Source organism: Myotis daubentonii, chromosome 1 (assembly GCF_963259705.1).
Source record: "Myotis daubentonii chromosome 1, mMyoDau2.1, whole genome shotgun sequence".
NCBI classification, from domain to species: Eukaryota; Metazoa; Chordata; class Mammalia; order Chiroptera; family Vespertilionidae; genus Myotis; species Myotis daubentonii.
The window spans coordinates 123376179-123395392 of NC_081840.1; the positions used below are offsets into that span (position 1 = coordinate 123376179).

Below are 19214 nucleotides of genomic sequence, written 5' to 3' on the forward strand. Positions count from 1 at the left end.
TTTTTTACTATGGGCCAACTACTGTATTGGAAGAGGTTATCTAAAAGGCCTGTCAGCTGGTTGACAGGAGACTCCACCTATGCATACAGAGGCCACTCATCCTTGCCTCTGCCCTTGAAATATACATTCTGCTCACTTATTGACACAGTGGAAAAGTTTTTCGAAGATGCACCCTTGAGAGAGTAGTATGTTGTTAAAACCATCTGGATGGTATATATGACTAAATACAGTTAGGAATTTTATATAAACTTTAAAAATCTGTCAAGCAGGTATGGATATCTACTTGTCTTGAGGCTACTGAAATAAAGCCTTGTAAGTAAGTTCCCTTATTTATTAATCCTGACACTTACCTGTCTGAAATGTCTGTCTCTTCCATCTCCTTTTACCCTCTGCATACAGGGGTCAGTTTGCCATCCTACAGTATTAAAACCTCAAAAATATTTTCAATATACTTCTAAAAACAAAGGTGCTAAAGCTTATTAATTAGACAACAGCCCAATTCATATTTCAAAGATTTGAGTAATTTGTCAGTCGCAGGGTGGTTAGCCCTGGTGAAGTTAGTGTTTAGAAGACCTGCAGTTTTAGAGCACTAATTCTCATAGTGTAGTCCCTGACCCAGCATTTTGTTAGACATGAATATTCTCAGATTCATCTCAATCTGAGATGGGTTGGGGCCCATCTCTGGGATGGGGCCCAGGTATCTTTTGCAAAGCTTTCCAGTTGATTCTCTGTTCTGTATATTGTGAACACCATTGTTTTAAAGGTTGGCACTGGTTTATAGTAAATGTTGAAGGGGCCAACTGATACAAAACAGACATTCCAATTTTACACTAATTTCATATATGTTTTAAGAAATTTTATTAATTCACTTTGAATGATAAAACATTTTATTTAAATACTGTATTTCATCAATTATTTTACTACATATTTGAATGAAAAAGCACAAGAAAAGCACTTTAATAAACCTGCATTTTGGGGGAAGATGGTGGCTGGCAGGACAGAGGTGAGGGAGAGGCTGTGAGTGAGTGGGGGGGAGAAAGGGAAGTGTGTGGATGTGTGTGGTGTGTGTGAGTGAGTGAGGGACAGTCAGACCCTACAAGAGTATCAGGGGCTGGCAGACCAGGCTCTCCTGGACAGGGAGCTCCTGCCACTGCTGCGGGCACTCCCTGGGCTACAGGGCTCTGGCACAGAGCCCATGCCATCTTGAAGGGGAGAGCAGCCTGCTCTAGAAACTCAGCATCACCATCACCCAGACTGGCCTTGGACACTGCCTGGAACCCTGCAGCCAAACCAGCCAAAGACCTGCTGCCTTGGCCACAAACCTGCAGATCCTAGGACGTCCACTTCCCAGGGCGCAGGCTCCTGCAGCAATAAGTGGGACTTCCTCCTCCCTGGATGCTGACCTGCAGACACCACAGTTGTGCTGAAACAGCACACGGGACCCCAAGCCTGCCGACCTGGCAGGCGGCACCCGGGTGCCTCTGTAAGTTGCCGCTGAGCATGCACGTTTCCAACCAAGGGTGCATGGCCCCTGCAACAGACCCTCGGACTTCCCCCTTCCCAGCTGCCGGCCCACAGACTCTGTGGTCACGCCACTCTAGCACGTGGGCCCCCGGAGAGCCTCCACTCTGGCAGGCGGCTCCTGGGCATCTCTGTGAGGCACCACAGGGCGCGCACGTATCCAACCAAGGTCGCACAGCTCCAGCAGCAGAAAATTGGATTTCCCTTTTCCCAGCTGCCTGTCCTCAGACACCGTGGTCATGCCACTCCAGTGCACAGGCCCCACGAGAGCCTGCCAACCTGGCAAGCGGCCCCTAGGTGCCTCTGTGAGCCACCGTTGAGCATGCATGTATCCAACCAAGGGCACACAGCCCCTGCAACATAAACTCAGACTTCCCCATTTCAGGTGCTAGCCCACAGATGCTGTGGTTGTGCAGCTCCAGCACTCAAGTCCCCAGAGAGCCTGCTGCCCTGGCAGGCAGCTCCAGGGCACCTCTGTGAGCCACCACTGGGCACAAATGTTTCCAACCAAAGGCACACAGCTCCTGCAACAGAAAATGGGACCTCCTCATCCCTGGCTGCTGACCTCTGGGCAGCACGGTCGCACTGCTCTAGAGTGTAGGTCTCCTAGCCTGCTGCCCTTGCAGGCAGATCCTGGGTGCCTCTGTGAGCTGCTGCAAGGCAAGAGCATACACAACCAAGGATGCATGGCTCCCATAGCAAAAGCTAGGTCTTTCACATCCCTATCTGCCAGCATCTGGTCTCCGTGGTCATGTCACTTCAGCGTGTGGGCCCCATGAGCACAAATCCTTGGCAGGTGGCTCCTCTGTGAGTTGCCACTGGGAGCATGCCTCTCCAACCAAGATCACATGGCTCCCTCAGCATCTTTCCCCTCCCGGCTGCCTACTTCTGGACACCTTGGTGAGTTACTGAGGACTCGCCTCCCTGGACAAGGTCACACTGTTTCAGCCATAGACTCCAAGACTCCCACATCCCCAGCTGTGGCTCCTCGACCCCCCTGTGATTCACAGAGGGAAATCACTTTGGCCAGAATTCCACTGCTTCAACTGCAGACTATGGGACAGCTGTCCGCCACCGTCATGGGCTCCAGGACCCTCATAGTGAGTTGCAGAGTGACACTACCCCAGCAAGAGTCACACAACATTGGCCAAAGTCACACTACCTGGGCCTCAGGCCCTGAGACCCCTTCTTCCCAGGCCGTGGACTCAAGGAACTCACAGTGAGCGCATACCATTGAGATCTCAGGCAAATCTTTCCACAAGAGCCGGAACTATGATCACATCCTCAACAGCTTGCACAACAAAGCCGGGGGTGAGTCACATTGCCAGTCAATCTGTGGCAAGACTTCATCCACAAATAAGAAACTAACATTCAAAATCCAACTATATCAGAAGAACCCAACTAGCTCAAGCAGGGGACTCCACTAGATCACCAAGCCCAGGGGATCAGAGAGACTGTACCACTGGGTCTCCCAAATCACTAACTACATAGCATCAGCCCCAAAAGAACCTGGGTAGCAAAGCAGATGGATTTAAGACATAGAAACAATTGAAATATTATAGTAAAATATGGGGAGACAAAAAAAAATCCCCAAAGGAAAGAAAAAGATGAATCACCAGAAAAGCAATTAAATGAAATGGAGGCAAGTAACTTGTCAAAGAAAGTATTCAGACTGATGTTTATAAGGATGCTCAAATGTCTGGATGACAAATACACACAATTCAATGAGAATTTTTTTTTTTTTTAAAAAATATACTTTATTGATTTTTTACAGAGAGGAAGGGAGAGAGATAGAGAGTTAGAAACATTGATGAGAGAGAAACATTGATCAGCTGCCTCCTGCACATCTCCTACTGGGGATGTGCCCACAACCCAGGTACATGCCCCTGACCGGAATCGAACCTGGGACCCTTCAGTCCGCAGGCTGATGCTCTATCCACTGAGCCAAACCGGTTTTGGCTCATTGATGTTTCTAACTCTCTATCCCTCTCCCTTCCTCTCTGTAAAAAATCAATAAAATATATATTTTAAAAAAAAGAATCTGTTTTATGTTTAGTAGGCTGTTGCATACCTACTTTATAAGATGAAAATCTCATATAATTTTACTTTAATCTATCATTATTAAGACTTTTTATGTGTTGGGCCTTTTTTAACCCCTTTGGCTTATCATAAAATGTGTATTTGTTTCATACTAATTAATAGAGAAAAACTCTAGCGTATAGGGCCCAACAAAATTTTAAAAATTGAGAAATTTTAATTCATATATCATGTTACATAATTCATGCATTATGCAGCATAATTTCACAAATATTAATTTATATATTTACAGACACAATTTTTCAGGAATTTCAGAAAAATATCCTTTTACCTATGTTGTCTTGAGTAACTTAATTTTTAGGATTTTTAAATTGAATTATTGTGTAATAATTATTAAGGATACATGAAGTAAGTTATTTAGTACTTTTTAAAGCTATTTTGCAAGACTGCAAATAAAGAATATTTGTTTAAAATTTGAGTCAAACTAATTAGGATAGATTACCCTGAATATTGATATTAAGTGATCAAAATATAAGAAGTCTTTAAAAAAGACTTTGGCAGTGGAATCATCACTTTAAAAGCATATAGGCAATGAAAATTTAATTTTTCCAGAATATGTTCAAAGCATAGGATACCTATAATACTTATTCATTTTCACAAGATGAATTTTAAATATCTGAATAGTTTCAGTGATCTATAAGGATTTTATGTTTTCAATCATGTATAAATAATGAGTACTTTTAAAATCCTATATAATAAAAACCCAGCTACCAAACAGCAGAACAACCGGAACGACCGACCGGCTGGCCTGTTGCTATGATCCACGCTGACCAGGGGCAGACGCTCAACACAGGAGCGCCGGTCCTGACCGACCCATTCAGGAGGCCCACCAGCCCTGCAGCAGCCACTCACTCCCTCAGCAGTCCTTCAGGTTCAATTTCCAGAGAATGGACCAGGCACCCACGGACCAGCACTGCTGGCATGATCCCGACAGTGCTGCCGGCCTCTTGGAACTTGGCCTTGGGCACCGCAGCCACTTCCCCTCCCTAGACACTCCACAAGGAAGAAAGAATATAAAAGCGGCCGCCATGCCAGGAGTGACCAGTGGTGACTGTTCTTCCCGTGCTTCCTCTAGGTCACGTGCACTGGCCCCCCGCCCGCCCTGCTCCAGATAAAGTGTGAGCACTGCACGAGGAAGGAATGTAGTAAAAAAACAAAAACCGAGGACCAAGAGAATGCCACAGTTGACGTCCAGAGTTCAGCTCAGAAGAACAGAGAGAAGGGAGAATTCCATAAGTTGGCCGATGCCAAGATATTGCTGAGTGACTGCCTGGCGTGTGACAGTTGTGTGACCACAGAGGAAGGAGTCCAAGTTTCTCAGCAGAACGCCAAGGACTTCTTCTGTGTCCTGAACCTTAATAAGAAATGTGATACCTCACAGCACCAAGTGCTGGCAGTGTCCATGTGTCCTCAGTCTCTGCCTTATTTTGCTGTTAAATTCATCCTCAGTGTCACTGATGCATCCAGAAGGCTCTGTGGCTTCCTCAAAAGCCTAGGGATGCACTGTCTTTGACATGAAGATAGCTGCAGGCTTCAGCATCCTTGAGAGTCAGAAGGAATTTGTTTGTCAGTACCGTCAGCACCGTGAGGAAGAGCCCCGGCTACCCATGCTGACCTCCGCCTGCCCTGGATGAGACCGATATGCAGAGCATGTGCTGGGTCACCCCATCACCCCCACCTCTGAACGACCAAGTCTCCCCAGTGGATCATGGGCTCTCTGGTGAAGGATTACTTCACCAGACAGCAGAACCTATTCCCAGATAAGATTTCCCACGTCACTGTGGCCCCGTGTTATGACAAGAAACTGGAGGGCCTTCAAGAAGATGTTCCCACAGCTTTGCATAGCTCCCGGGGTGCTGACTGCGTGTTAAACTCGGTGAAACTCCAGATAATGGAGCAAAGTGACCTCGTCACGAATGCTGCCATTGTGGACACTCTGTTTGGAGACGTGAAGGAGGAGGAGGTGAGGCTCCATGAGGGTGCCAGCTCCATCCAGCACCTGGCGCACATCTTCAAGCACACGTCCAAGGAGCTGTTCAATGAGGATGTGGGGGTGCTCACCTACTGCAACCTGAGGAACAAAGACTTCCAGGAGGTCACCCTTGAAAGGGACGGAGAGGTTCTGCTGTGCTTTGTGGCTGCTTACTGCTTTCGGAACATCCAGAAGTGGTCCTGAAGCTGAAGAGGGGCAAGTTCCCTGCCACTTCGTGGAGGTCCTGGCCTGCGCCAAGGGATGCCTAAGCGGCAGGGACTAGGCCCAGGTGAGGACGGGTGTGCAGATGGGGCGCTGCTGCGGCAGATGGGAAGCATCTACACTGCCATCCCGGTGTGGCCTCCGGAGACCAGCTCCCATGTGCAGGAGCTGTACCAGGAGTGGTTGGGGAGGGGGCGATTCCCCCTAGCAGGGCCCAGGGCAGCCTGCCAGCAGCCGGGACATCAAGTGGTAAAGGTCCAGCAGACGCACGGCCTGCAGGCCGCCTGAGGAGGGGTGTCAGACACGTGAAGGAAAGGCTTAGCATCTCTGTCATCCCTTCGGTTTTCAGAATTCCCTGCTCCCCATCTGTCAGCTCCCTTTCTCTGAGGGGCGCTGTCGTCCTCACATGGGTGCAATTAGAATTTTGTATCTCGAGAGGATTGCCCCAATGTACGTATCCTTTTATCCAACGATGAAAAATCCCAAAGAACAAGAATGGAGACAGGCTTAAAAACCCGGAAGTGTCCTGCGAAGAGCTGAGACTTGGTTCTGTCCACGTACCTCAGAGAGATTGGATGAGGAAATGGCCTGGTTTGGCCCTGATTTTACCCACGATGTTACTCTTGAAGGTGTCTTTGCCACAATGTGAATAAACTGCCACCTTTTGGAATAGGGGCTCATACGAAAGTCTGCATTCCCAACTTTTCTTGAGGATCTATGTTCTGCAGCTGTGGCCACCATCCTGAGACCAGGTCCTTTCTCTGGGAATCAGGGGGGCACTGGAGTGGAGCCCCACCTCCCCCTCCCCCCGTGTCCGTTTACATACAGGGATTGAACTGAACTCAGTTTGGGGGAGGCCTGGCAAGGGTGACGGGTGTCACAGATAGAAAGATGGAGAATGGAGAGGCAGACACCCTGCTTGGTCCCTCCCTGGGTGGGGTCAGGCAGATGAAGGCCAGCCAGCCCGCCCCACAATTGGGTGAGATAGTGTCCTCTGTGTCCACCTCTCACCCCGTGGGCCCAGCCACTCCCCTCGGCTCCGGGCAGCCCTCTGTGTTCCATGACAGCGCGCTCTGCCCTCACATGCTGCTCGCCCTAAACAAGAAGTAAGAGAGCAGTTGGCTCACAGACAACTACACAGAAAGATACACAGTCACCACAGAGCCCAGCAACCCGTGCATGTTAGGGTTGTCCTGTGAAGTGAAGCCTGTGGTGTTGGTTTCTAGAGCCCTTGGATTTTGTTACCATGTAGGTGACAGTCTTCTTGAACCCCTCAGCCTGTTAGATTTTCCTCATTCATGTGTTATTGTATCCATGTACCCATCTGGGTTGATAACTGGGACATTGTGTGAAATTACTTATTTTCTGCTTCCAATCTATTTACAGTGCGGTTTCATCCTTTGTGGTAGCGTAGATCCATTTCTGATTATGGAATAAACAGTTGAAGTGTCAAAAAAAGCAGCCGCCAGGTGGCTCTTGACAACCAGCGGGAACATCAGCAGGAGGGATCCAGATCCCTGCTGGCAAGGGCATCCCACCACCTGCTGGAGGGCCGATGGCATCCTGGGTCTCCCCCCACTCCCCTCAGGACCCCACTCATGCATGAATTTGTGCACCAGGCCTCTAGTAGATATATACATAAAAAAAAAGTTTCTCTCTTCTCAAGAGTTAAGGAAAGAAAATAGAATTAACAAAATAAAATGCAAATGTTGTTAATATTATTCATCAAAAGAAGAATTCCGGTTCATATTCTTTAGTCTGTAAGATGGGGGAGCTATTGCATTACACAAAATATTGGTCAGTACTTTCACTCTGCACATTTTCCTTTGATTAAAACCATTTGTAGTAAATGATGACCTAGACCTTTATAAATGCCATTTCAACTGAGGTTTTGGTCTAATTAAATTATAACCTAAAGTCTTTCTAAACTAGGTCTTTCTAACTGGTCATAAACAGTTAATAACATTCTACATCTATATAGTAATAGATTTTTTTGTTACAGAAAGAATTTTTGTAATACTCTAGGGCCTGAACATTAGTTCCTGCTGTGCATATGGGGATACTTGGACCAAGAAAGCTCTTTTCAGTATGCAGTTACTTTTCTCCTGCTTTATCTTGGTATTAGTAGAAACCCCTGGAAGTGAGAAAGGTATATATTACCAACCCAGTTCTGTTTTGTAGGTTAAAAATCTGTGGTATGGAAAAGTTATTTTCTAAAGTTACCCAGTTAATTATCAGTAATCACAGTGCTCTACAAATACCAGATATTTTAGCTTTATTAAAAAATATGGGAAAAAATAAATACCTGCCTATGGAAGGTTCTTGAAGATAATGTGTATGAAAAGAGTTTGTAGTTATAAAATGTGATAAAAGTGTTAGTTCTTGGTCTCTTGCTGCCATGGTAAATGGCTGATCAACATCTATACCTTTATGTATAACTTATTTTATGTATAACTAATTGTAACCCTAAATACACACAGGAAAAGAAAGTACACGGGCAGGTGCTTTCAAGGTAATATCACTATTTTTCCTTGATAGTCCATCTGAAATATCTAAGTAGTACCTACTTGGAATGGTGTATGTTGAAAGGGAATACATGCTTCTTCATATTAAACATGATTTTAAAATTTCATTAACAATTAATGCAGCCCTAGCTAGTTTGGCTCAGTAGATAGAGTGTTGGCTTGCAGACTGAAGGGTCCCGGGTTCGATTCCAGTCAAGGGCACATGCTCAGGTTGCTGGCTCAATCCCCAGTAGGGAGCGGCATGCAGGAGGCAGCCAGTCAACGATTCTCACTCATCATTTATGTTTCTATCTCTCCATCTCCCTTCTTCTCTGTAATCAAAACAACAAACAAACAAAAAAACCCCCACAACAATTAATGCACAAAAAGCTACTGAAAATAATATGTGTTGATTTTAGGAATAATGTAACTAAATAGGTAATCCAAGATAACTTGCAGGACCACCACCTCTAAAAATCAGTGTGTGTGTGTGTGTGTGTGTGTGTGTGTGTGTGTGTGTGAAGAGAGAAAAACAATTTTAAAAACCTAAGACACACAATATAGCATAGTGGTTATGATCCCAAGTTTAAGTTTTATGTACCGTGTCTGCCATAACTTATGACTTTGGACATCCAGTTTAACTTCTCTGAGTTTCTTTATCTGTAAAATGTAGATGAAAATGCCACAACAGTTGATAGAAAGATGCAATGAGATAATATTTGTAGAACACATAGAAAAGCTCCTGGCATAAAATAAGTGCATAATGTAAAATAAAAAACATTTTTAAAAAATATTAATATAATCCAAATGTTTATCATTTTGCTTTTCTTTTCATTTACTTATATTTTAGGAATATTAGAAATTTAGTCTAAGTTTATAAATTATTTTTTAGTCAGATATGTCTCTGATCCAACCAAAATATTCTTTATTATATACCTGAAAGAAACATGATTTTCATTTTTTTGTGAAAATATGAAAGTCAATACTATTATTTTCTTGAGGTCTTTACAAGCATTGGTTTTTGTTAAAGACTTGATTACCTTGCATAGTTGAATCACCAAGAAAATAATTTTAAAAATCCAGATTTAGATATCTAGAATCTACTTTGCAGAAATCTTGAGAAAGAAAAACAAAGTTGGAGGAATCAAAATACCAGATTTCAAGTTGTATTGCAAAGCCACTGTAATCAAAACAAGCTGGTACTGGCATAAGAATGCATATAGACACTGGGAGGAGGGTGAGAGCAGGTGCCGGGAGGTAGGGGAGGCTGGGGGAAGGCCAATTGGGAAAAGAAAGGAGACATATGTACTACTATTTGTAATACTTTGAACAGTAAAAAAAGAGATAATAATAATAATAATAATAATAATAATAATCTACACTAATAAAAGAGAAAAATGGTATTTGGCGTACGACGATACCCTTTTCATTGGCTAATCAGGGCTATATGCAAATTAACTGCCAACTAAGATTGGCAGTTAACTGCCAACAAGATGGCGGTTAATTTGCATATGTAGGCACAATGCAGGCAGGCGAAAGGGAAAGCAGGAAGAAGCCCCCTGCCACTGACAGTGATCGGAAACCCAGGGGGGAGCTAAGAGCTGGGGGGCAGGGCAAAGGCAGCCCTGGGGCCGCCTTTGCCCTGCCCCCCAGCCATGATCAGAGAATCAGGCGCCTTTGCCGCCCTGGCCAGTGATAGCAGGAAGTAGGGGTGGAGCCAGCGATGGGAGCTGGGCACGGTCAAAGCTGGCAGTCCCGGGAGCTAGGGGTCCCTTGCCTGGGCCTAAAGCGGAGCCCACGATCACGGGGCTGCTGCAGCTGCGGGTCCCCGCTGCCCGGGCCGGACGCCTCAGCCGGAGGCCTCAGGCCTGGTCAAGGGGCCGATCCGGTGATTGGTGATCGGAGGGCGATGAGGATCAACTCCTCTGGCCGAGGCATCAGGCCTGGGTGGGGAGCAGGGCCGGGGATTGGGGGGATATGATGGTCCCCTTGCCCAGGCCTGAAGCCTGGGTCAGAGGCATCAGGCTTGGGCGGGGGGTGGAGCAAGCGATCAGAGGGAGATGGGGGTCCCCTGCCCAGGCATGATTCCTGGGCCAGAGGCCTGAGGCCTGGGCGGGGGCCAGAGCCAGTGATCGGGGGAAATGGGGGTCCCCTGTCCAAGCCTGACACCTCTGGCGGAGGCGTCAGGCCTGGGCAAGGGGCCCATCTGGCAATCAGAGGGTGATGGGGGTCTACGCCTCTGGCCTAGGCATCAGGCCTGGGCAAGGGGCAGAGCCAGCAATCGGAGGGGGCTGGGGGCAGAACCTTCGATTGGAGGGTGATGGGGGTCAACACCTGAGGGCTCCCAGTATGTGAGAGGGGGCAGGCTGGGCTGAGGGACACTCCCCCCCCCCCCAGTGCACGAATTTCGTGCACCGGGCCCCTAGTAATAATAATAATAAAAAGAATGCATATAGACCAATGGAACAGAACAGAGAAGCCAAAAATCAACCCAACTCCTAATGCTCATTTAATATTTGACAAAGGAGTCAAGAGCATATAATGACGTCAAGACAGTCTCTTCAATAAATGGTGTTGGGAAAATTGGATAGCTACATGCAAAAGAATTAAATTAGATGACCAACTTACACCTGACACAAAAATAAACTCAAAATGGATAAAAGACTTAAATGTAAGACATGGGACCATAAAAATCATAGAAGAAATCATTGGCAGCAAAATCTCAGACATCTTGCATAGCAACATGTTTATAGATACATCTCCTAAGACAATGGAAATTAAGGATAAAATAAACAAATGGGACTACAGTGAAATAAAAAGCTTCTGCACAGCAAAAGAAACCATCAATTAAATAACAAAAGTGCTGACTCCATGGGAGAACATATTTGCCAAAAGTACATCTGATAAGGGGGTTAACCTCCTAAATCTACAGGGAACTCATGCATCTTAACAAAGGGAAGATAAACAACCTAATTAAAAAATGGGCAAAGGACCTCAATAGACACTTCTCCAAATTGGACATATAGAAGGCCAAAAGGCATATGAAAAAATGCTCAAAGTCATTGATCATCCAAGAGATGCAGATCAAAACAATAAGGTATCACCTCACACCTGTCAGAATGGCTATCATCAACAAATCCACAGATGACAAGTGCTGGAGAGGATGTGGAGGAAAAGGAACCTTTGTGCACTGCTAGTGGGGATGCAGACTGGTGCAGCCACTGTGGAAAACAGTATGGAGTTTACTCAAATAATTAAAAATGGAACTACCATTTGACCCAGTAATCCCACTTCTAGGAATATATCCCCCAAACTCAGAAACACCAATCAGAAAGAATATATGTACCCCTATGTTCATAGCTGCAAAATTTACAATAGCTAAGATTTGGAAACAGCCTAAGTGCCTATTAGCAGATGAGTGGATTAAAAACCAATGGTATAGCCCTAACCGGTTTGGCTCAGTGGATAGAGTGTCAGCCTGTGGACTCAAGGGTCCCAGGTTTGATTCCGGTCAAGGGCATGTACCTTGGTTGCGGGCATATCCCCAGTAGGGTGTGTGCAAGAGGCAGCTGATCGATGTTTCTCTCTCATCGATGTTTCTAACTCTCTATCCCTCTCCCTTCCTCTCTGTAAAAAAAAATCAACAAAATATTTAAAAAAATAAAAATCTTCATTCTCCCCTTAAAACAAAACAATAAAATAATAAAATGCAATAGAATACTATCCTATATAATAAAGAGGTAATATGTAAATTGACCATCACACCCTCACAAGGTGGCTGCCTATGACCAGGCTGGCAGGGGGGTTAGTAAGGAATGACCAAACGACTGAACAAGCAGGCTGCGTGGGGCAACCAGGCCGGTGGGGGGGGGGGTCAGTGAGGGGCGACTTGGCCAGCAGGGAAGGCAATTGGGGGTGACCAGACCAGCAGAGAGAACAGTTAGGGGGAACCAGGCCAGCAGGGTGGGGGTAGTCAGGTGTGACCAGGCTGGTGGAGGGGGGCAGCTAGGAGTAATCAGGCCAGCATGCAGAGATAGTTAGGGTTGATCAGGCAGGCAGTGGGGGAGCAGTAAAGGGTGACCAGGCAGGCAGGCAGGTGAGCAATTAGGAGCCAGTGGTCCAGGATTGTGAGAGGGATGTCCCAGATTAGAGAGGGTGCAGGCTGGGCTGAGGGAAACCCCCTGAACAAATTTTGTGCACTGGGCCTCTAGTGCAGCTATAAAATAGAAAGAACTCTTACCATTTGCAACAGTATGGATGGACCTGAAGAGCATTAGATTCCACATGATCTCACTCATATGTGGAATCTAATGAACAACATAAACTGGTGAACAAAAAGAGACCTAGAGACATAGAAACATCAAACAGACTGTCAAACCTCAGAGGGAAGACAGGAGTGGATGTAGGAGGGGGGAAGAGATCAACCAATGAACTCATATTATATGCATATATGCATAACCCAGACACAGACAATAGGTGGTGAAGGTGTGGAGGGAGAGGAGGTGTGAGAGGGCAATGGGGGAAAAAGAGACATGTAATACTTTAAACAATAAAGATTTATTTTTAAAAAAATACTACTTGAATTTGGAAAAAAAGGAATCTGCTGTTAGATAACCCAGTCCAAGAATAATTTTGATGTCTGCTTTCAAATCTCATCCCAGTTTACTATTTTATGATGATTTGAGTTTAATTATGGGAGGAACTCTCCCATCCATTAATCTTATTCTAAGTAAATGTTTATATCTTTACTGTTACTTGTGATACTCCATATGTCTATATTTTTTGCAATAGGAAAGATATTGCTTATTTTTGATCCAAAAATAAATTCTCCCATCAATAACTCTTTTCATAGTTAATAATGTAGAGGTTAAGACTGTAGGCTCTCTTATAAAGTTCCTTGAAGTCATATCCTTAGATAGGTCATTTAACACCTCTCTACCTCATTATTTTGTGCTATAAAATGCACTAATAATAATACCTATTAATAAGTTTTTATGACTATTAAGTGAATGGACATATGCCAAGGACTTAGAATAGTGCTTGGTGCATAAATACTCAATTAACATTAACTAATATTTTTGTGTAAGAAAATGCACATAAGAAATCACTTGGATTCAAATATTTCAAGAGCAAGTATTGAAGTTAAAGTTAGTCAGCAATTATTGAGGGTATGAACATATCTATGGTATATTTTCACATCATTAAAATAATTATGTAAATTCTTAACAGTTTTTTTTTTAACTCAAAGTGTTTTTATCTGAAACATATTTTCCTTCCTTTATATGGTATAGGTCAGTAGTTGGCAAACCGCGGCTCCCGAGCCACATGCGGCTCTTTGGCCCCTTGAGTGTGGCTCTTCCACAAAAATACCACGTGCGGGCATGCACGGACAGTACGATTGAAACTTCGTGGCCCATGCACAGAAGTAGGTTTTCGGCCTGGGCGAGTCTATTTTGAAGAAGTGGCCTTAGAAGAAGTGGGGGGTGTGGGTTGGTAGGGCAAGGGGAGATGCAGCTCAGACAGGCCGCGGGATACACAGCGCTGGGGAGGAGCGTGCGGTTCATGCACGAGTTGAGTGTGGATGGGAGAGTTGGAAGGGGTGGACCTCAGCGAATGTACCTCACTCAGATTGAGGACATTTTTAGCAAAGGCCAGCTTAGGAGTACCCTAATTAAGTTAATAACAATGTACCTACCTATATAGTTTAAGTTTAAAAAATTTGGCTCTCAAAAGAAATTTCAATCGTTGTACTCTTGATACTTGGCTCTGTTGACTAATGAGTTTGCCAACCACTGGTATAGGTAAAACAATTGATAATAAATGGATAATGTTATATCATGGCTCTCTGGAGATAATATAGTTTTCCTCAGGGTCAGAATTGAAATGAGGATATATTATTTCTGAGATCAGATCATTAGGTATAACTTCTCCTGGTATAAATATCAGAAAAAAATTAGTCACATGCATTATTAATTCCCCAACACACTAAAACTAAAGTAAGACTTCAGAGAGTAAGGCAAAAAAAAAAAAAAAAAAAGATAGGGAAGAAAACCTTTTTTTCATAAGAAAGAAGTAAATTAAACAAGTTTTCACATAAGCCATTAAATCTTCCTTAAAAATAGATAAAGGGAAAAAATACATCAACCCCAAAAACAGAGTTTTGAAAGGAAGAGCAATTAGCCCAAGGCCATAAGAAGAAAAGCACTTTTTGTTTGTTTGTTTTCAAAGCAATCAAATCAGGTTCTGAAATAGCTTTCCAATTTTCTCCTTCTTAGTGAAAACAAACATCACACAAATCCCTATGTGAAGGGAATGCTGTGAAAATAATTTCTCCAAGCAAATGTGCATGTGCCCACAAACCAAAAGCATTTGAATGGACATTTAATTTATTTTAAATTATGTCAACTTTTGCTTACTAATATACTTTATAAGACTTTTATGGTTAAAGAATTATTTACACTGCTTTTAGATTTAAATACTCAACCATTTAGAGAAAGGATATTATCATGTTAAATTAAAATACATGTGTGTACAAATACATAAAAAATTTTTAAGCTTAAATAAGTTCATACCAACAAAGTAAAGTGATTACTTCATTTTTGTTAATTATGGTTGACATTTAAATCAGGTCCTATTAATCTGATTATTTAAATTACCATTTTTTAATCTTTTATATATTATATTTTATATTTTAATGCTATAGTTGTTTCTTTCAGTATATGTTTTTGTCATTTCCTTAGTTGTTGCCATAGGGATTACAGTTTACATCTTAATTCAAAACAATTTAAATCACATTAATATGTAAATAATATTAATATGTACAGATGATGTGTTATAGAATTATACACCTGAAGCCTATATAATTTTATTAAAAAATAAAATAAATAAATCACATTAATATCAAGTTAATTTAAATGGTATATCAAATTTTCTCCAATATAGCTCCAATTTTTCTACATTTTATACAATTATTTTCATGCATATTACATGTTTATGCATTTAGAAGTCCATTAACACAATTTAAAAATATTATTTTATTCAGATATATTTTAAATCAGATATTTGAACAGAAGAATTATAAACAAACCTACATTTATATCATCTCTTATTTTCCTATACAGTTACCTTTACCACTTAAATATTTTGTGTGGATTAATATCCAGTTTCCTTTTATTAAAGCCTGAAGAACTCCCAGGGCATGTCTTTTAGCAAATAATTCTCAGTTTTATCTTGGAATGTCTTAATTTCTCATTTAGTTTTTCAGAATAGTTTTTCAGAATATATAATTCTTGGGTTTAAAATCTCTTTTCTCTCAATACTCTAAATATACTATCCCACTTCTCTCTAACCTCCATGGTTTCTGAGAAGTCATCTGTCAACATTATTGAGGATTGTTTGTATGTGAGGAGCCACTTTTTTTTCTTGCTGCTTTAAAAAATTATCTCTTTGAAAGTTTTGATTATGATATATTTACACATTAATCTCGCTGAGTCTATCTGACTTGGAGTTCATTAATCTTAGCTGTGATGATTGAAGTTGTTCATCACATGTGGGAAGTTTTCAGCCAGTATTTCTTCAAATATTCCTTCTCTCTCTCTTCTCTTTAGGGATCTTCCATTATACATATGTTGGTATGCTTGATGCTGTTCCACACATCTTTGGGGTTCTGTTCACTTTTCTTTATTCTTTTCCCCACAGCTCTTTAAACAGAATACTCTCAGTTGACTTACTTTTCATTCACTGATGCTGCCTGTTAAATCTGCTATTGTGACTCTATAATAATTTCTTTTTATTTCTGTTGTAGTTTCAACTCCAGAATTTCTATTTGATTCTTGTTTATTATTTCTGTCTTTTTATTGATACTTTTTATTTGCTAAGAACTCTTTCTAATACTTTCCATTAGTTCTTCAGACTTATTTCTCTTTAATTCATTGACCAATTTAAAATGCTGATTTAAAGTGTTTGGGACAATATCTATTGACTGCTTTTATTCTGTGTATGGTTTCTACTTTCCTGTCTCTTTGCAGATATAATTTTTAGTGTGGTTGAAAACTGGACATTTTAAGTACTGTAATGTTCCAACTCTAAAAATTAGATTGTTCCTCCTTCTCCAGGGTTTGTTATTTTTGCTGTTTGTTTAGTTACTTTCTTGGACATATTCTGTGAAATATGCATTTTTGTCATAAGTGCTGCTGGTCAACTAAAGATTGAACACAGATTTCCTTCAGTTCTTTTTTATTTATTTTTTTCTCACATGAGGCTGTCTATTGATATTTTGAGAGAGAGAGAGAGAGAGAGAGAGAGATCAATGTAAGAGAGAAATGTTGATCAGTTGCCTCCTATACAAGCCTCACTGGGTATGGAACCTACATATGTGCTTTTAAATGGTTTTGTTTATTTGTTTTTTAATCCTCACCTGAGGATATTTTTTCCATTGATTTTAGAGAGAGTGGAAGAGAGAGGGAGAGATAGAGAGAAACATTGGTGTGAGAGAAACACATTGATTAGTTGCCTCCTGCACACACCCTGAACAGGGCCTGGACTGGGGAGGAGCCTGAAACTGAGGTACATGCCTTTGACTGGAATCAAACCCAGGACCCCTTGGTCCACAAGCCTACACTCTACACTCTACCCACTGAGCCAAACTGGCCAAGGCTAGGGATGTGCTTTTACCAGAATCAAACCTGTGACCTGTTGGTGTAAGGGATTATGCTCCAACCACCTGAGCTACCTGGCCAAGGCTCCCTCAGGTCTTTTAACCAGTGAATCTCCCAGAGATTGTTGAGGGGTGCTCTTTATTAGTGTTACCATAGGCAGCCATAAGTCAGAGTGCAAGCCTGGCTGGACACTTCAGAGGGGTTGGCTGTGTGGGGAATGCACTGAGGACATGGGTGCTTGGATTTCAACTGGCTCCCCCAGAGGTTCAGCACATGTCCAGAGATGGCTGAGGGCTTCAGCATCTGCAAGCTTCCTGATGGTGGGTCCTGCAGTCCCTCTCCCCACGACCATAGACAGGCAGGGAGCACCTGGGAATCTCTCCCATGTGACTAAGATGGCACAGGGGAGGTTCTTACACTGAGCACCCCAAAAGCTAGAAAGTTGAAATGATAGGGCAGGAGCATGCCATAAGCTAGAAAGTTGAATGGACAGAGCCCAAATGCACCAAAAGCTGGCAAGTTAATTGCATAGAAGAGAAACAAAAAAGCCTTCGCTTCATTATCCCTGTAAGAACTACGGGCTTGAGAAGGAAGGGGAGATGGTCTTTGACTCGGTAGAACACCATTCTCCCAGGTGACAGCACCTGAATAAAACCTCTTTTCTTTTGCACCAGAACCTGTCCCACAAGTTTGGCTTTTGTTGCCATGGGCAGCTGAACCTGCATTTTTTTGTTACATTGGGCCATTCCCTAAAGGCTCTGGCAAGTACTTGATCAGTCTGCCTTCGTATTAACTTGTGGTTGTCCAAACCCTGAAGGTCACCTTGGGGTCAAAGATTAGGACCTTCTCAGGTCTCTCCTTAGCATGTGCATAACCCTGCACATGGACGTTGCTTTCTAGATTGCCAGGGATATGTTGGAATTTTTAAAGCCCCCTGTGAAATGTCATTCTCCAGTTTTTCCTTTCAGCCCCTAATTAGCCCCAAATGGTAAATGACCCAGGCAGCTATGATGATGGAAAATTACTGATAATTACTTTTAACAAATGTCCCAAGGAGAGCTGCTTTCAAAGAGCAGGCCCTGAATCAGCCATTTCTTGAAAATGGAGCATTTGAGTAGCTTCCAGACAGGTCAAATAGTGAGAATTCTCCCGGTTGAGGGTTAGGAACTCCAGTCCCTTAGTCTTCTACAGCAGCTGCCACGGAGCTGATTTTTATAGCAGTTGTAGCTGCCAGGCTGTTAGTGTTAAGGCGACCACAGAATTGGGGAGGCAGAGAATAACATACAAGCTTGTTGCTTTTATCAAGATTTGGCCATTTTTCTTGAATATGCACACTTTAAATCATTGAAGATCTTTAGTTGATTTCAAAATTTCTAAATAGGTTGATTTCAATTTCTTTTCTTTTTTAATTTTGCAAGTGTTTCCAGTTGTTATGGCTTTTGTGGAGGAGTATATTTTTGGAGTTATTATTCTGCCTTTCCAGAACTGGCCCTCTCGGGAAACAAGATTGTATCCTAGGTTTCTTGAAACTAAATCCAGGCACCGTTTGAAAATTACATATTGCATTAGATGATATTTATCTGGATAACTTGCTATCTCCAAAAACTGTCATGGCAACTGCCTGCCTACCTAAATATATCTCTGAAAAGTCACCTTTTCCTAGATTACACATTATGTTGACCACACGATAGCCACCATTTTGGTTCAAAGACATGAAAATGACAACTTAAACTTGAGCTTTGCTTTTTGTTGTATTTAAATCACATTACAAAGATGCATAATTTTGCATACTCTGTGTGTTTCTTGACTCCAAAAGTGTGGTCTCCTAGACAGTTCTCTATGACTTGTTGGTAACAAAATATTGGAGGATGGGCCACAGCATAACCAGTATGTTATGCCTGCACAGGCCAGAAGGGCACTGCAGTAATCTCACTGATGTGTGGCCCTGAAGAAGTATTCAGGAAAGAAATCTTCTTAGTGGGGTAGAATAGCCAATAGTACATCACATTGTCTTCTTTGCTCAAAGCAGAGATGGCCTGACCTTAGCACTTACATTGTTTTAGAAGGAGGATTAGAAAGTGTAGGACTTAGAAGGAACATTAATTTGAACATTAATCAAAACAGAATCATAGATATATAGGTCAGACTGACAGCAAAGGGGAGAAGGATTGTGGGACTAGGTGAAAAAGGTGAGGGAATTAAAAGTTAAAAAAACATGCATAAACATGGACAATAGAATTG

General features: G+C 42.7%; 1 pseudogene; it reads left to right on the forward strand.

Annotated features, from left to right (window-relative positions):
• The first annotated feature begins 2576 nt into the window (after positions 1–2576).
• Positions 2577–6100, forward strand: LOC132233353 (nuclear prelamin A recognition factor-like; annotated as a pseudogene).
• The last annotated feature ends 13114 nt before the right edge of the window (positions 6101–19214 follow it).